The following is a 2727-nucleotide window of genomic DNA, read 5'->3' on the forward strand; positions in this document are numbered from 1 at the left end:
GTGTCCTTTAATGACTCGCTCAGTTTGTCATTTACAGTTCTGACGCGATCATTATAGTCTTCTTGATCCATTCTCTCCAGTAGAGACAGAATGTGTACACTGCACTGCTTCTTCTGCGCACAGACCACAAGATTTTCTATCTGAGTAACTATAGACTCCGACGATTTTGTTGCAATATCATTGCTGCCAACACCAACAACTATATGCTGAGGGGACTCTAAAGATTGTACATACTGCATAGCTCCCTCTAGATTCTTCTTTCCAGCACCTAGAACATGAATGTTTATATCTTGGTTTTTGTACATCCTTCGAGGGTCAATACCATTTCCATGTGAATCCATTACAATCTCAATTTTATGAGAAGGACGTGACAGTGGTTTCGTTGGCTCAGCTATTTCATTGGGATGCTCTGTTGGCATAGATGATGTGTCCTCTTCTGTGGACAAACATGTATGTGATATATATATAACAAGTATCTGCTCATATGACTAAACTAAATATTTTGGTGGTAATTTCGTTATTTTCTTTTTATGTTGTCAATTTGTGTAAAATATGTTTTACGATTTGACCGTTCAATCGGCTCACTCGCTCGTCCTCTTCCGTAACCCGTGGATTAGGTTAAAAGGCCAGAACCGAATCCCTAAAGAATGTGTTATTTATATCTTCACCACAGATTCAGTTTTGGTATCATTAACGTCGTATTCACTCGAATACATAAACAAATAAGTGGAAATTGATAGTGGTACAATACCTTAGATGTGTATAATATCTTAGATGCATTTGAAATATCACGTTTCATAATATATCATATACCTAGTAGTGTATCAGCCCTGATACACCTATCTTGGCTAGGGTGAGACAGCTGCAAGTAGGTAGGGCTGTCTCGCCCTAAGGGCCGAGATATCTCTGTCTCGGCCCGTTGTCAAGGGGCTGTCTCGCCCTCAAATTTCAAATGGCTATTTCTTCTTTAATCTTTTGAAATCTAACATAACTACATGAAAAAATGATGTTAGACACAATTTTTTTCATATATAATACTTTCTTCCACGACAAAATTTAATTTAAGCAGAAAAATTAAATAAAAACGTTTTTGAAAACAGCGCTAAATTGTAGCGAGTATCTAAGCAAAGGGGGGTAACCCAAGTAACAATTGTTTATTTAGAACAATAACACGTTTAACTTCATTTCAAAACAATCAACGTTCTAGGTGACAGAAAACAGTAGGAGGATTATGGAGGGTGATACTGAAACATTTTCAGAAATCCCCGGTCCTAATGGCGATAAAATGTTAATTTACAGCAATTTTGATGTAGAAAACTGTTTTAAAACGATTTCTGAAATCTAAAATCCCGAGGACTTGGCAATAAAACGAGAAAAGTAGAACCATTATCTTCCGACGTATTTCAACGACTTATAGATGCTAAACAGATGGGAAACGGTAAAAAAAAAAAACTTACTTCAGTATAAGGTAACATTCCTTAAGCAAAGAAATAGCAGCATCAGATCTGTAAACATTCCCGTTCATACGATGACGCCACGTAAACAAAGTTCTACAACTCTTACAAATTATATGAAATATTGAAAACGGGCGAGTTTGGTAAATCCGAAAAAATAAATAAAAATCAGCAATGGAATAAAGCTACAAAGCCCAGACTTTAGCATGTTTCACAATGTCAATAGTACTGGAAACGTAACCATTAAAGTAAACTCTCTGAAGGAATGAAATAGTCAAATATCGTTGTACAGTATACCATGTATTTATGTTTGGGTCAATGACCCCCCCCCCCCCCCCCCCCCCCACACCCAATTTAAAAAAAAAATGTTTATCAACTTGTTGTGTTTTAGGTATATGATATAAACAATATCACACTCTACGGGCTCGGGCCGAGATCAACTCTCGGGGCCAATCCCAGGTCCGAGATCAACATTAGAGTGTGATATTCTATATGTAACGTACGACTATGACGTCATAGTTACGTTTATGTATATGTAGCAACCAACTCTGATGGCGTCGATCCACATACGAGGTTCATTTGCGGTTACGGAAATAGCCGAGTAGTTACGATTGGTGACCGTTGAGACGAGCGAAAATCCATTTAACGCGGGAAATATGTCGCGGTCGATGGTAACAGTGTATTGTGACGTCATACTAGCTGAGATTTATTTTCTTTCAAACGATGCAATTAAGGGTGACGGACCTAATTCGTTTCTAAAATAGAGATTTTATTCAAATTTTGATATAAGGTAAAACATGCATTAAAGAGTTAAAATCATTGAAAAAAACAAATGAAAATCGTATTTGATTTTCAGCGGGGGGGGGGGGGGGGGGGGGGGGGGGGGCGTTTCAAAAGTTGGCTATGAAGTAGTCGTAATTGCAAAGGAAATATAGGGAAATTTCCAATGTGCAATATGAAAGTTAAAATTTAAAAAATTCTACAATAGAGTTTTAATCCAAATTAAAGAATGATTTTAAAATGACAATAAGCTTACTAATTGTAAGAAAAAAAAGTATGGGTCATCGGCAATTCTTTTTAAGGGGAGCATGTCAAAGGACGATTTTTGGCCAGTTTTCAAGGAAAATGTCATTAAATAAGAAATGGATAGGTTTTCTACTTGTAGTTTCACACTTTTTCTTTATACTAAATAATCATATGGATTAAGAAAAAGTTCACCAATCATATGTAAACACTGAGTCATTGGATAATATTCCAGGGGTGGTGTCAAAAT

This window comes from Ostrea edulis, chromosome 9, assembly GCF_947568905.1.
Source record: "Ostrea edulis chromosome 9, xbOstEdul1.1, whole genome shotgun sequence".
Lineage (NCBI taxonomy): Eukaryota > Metazoa > Mollusca > Bivalvia > Ostreida > Ostreidae > Ostrea > Ostrea edulis.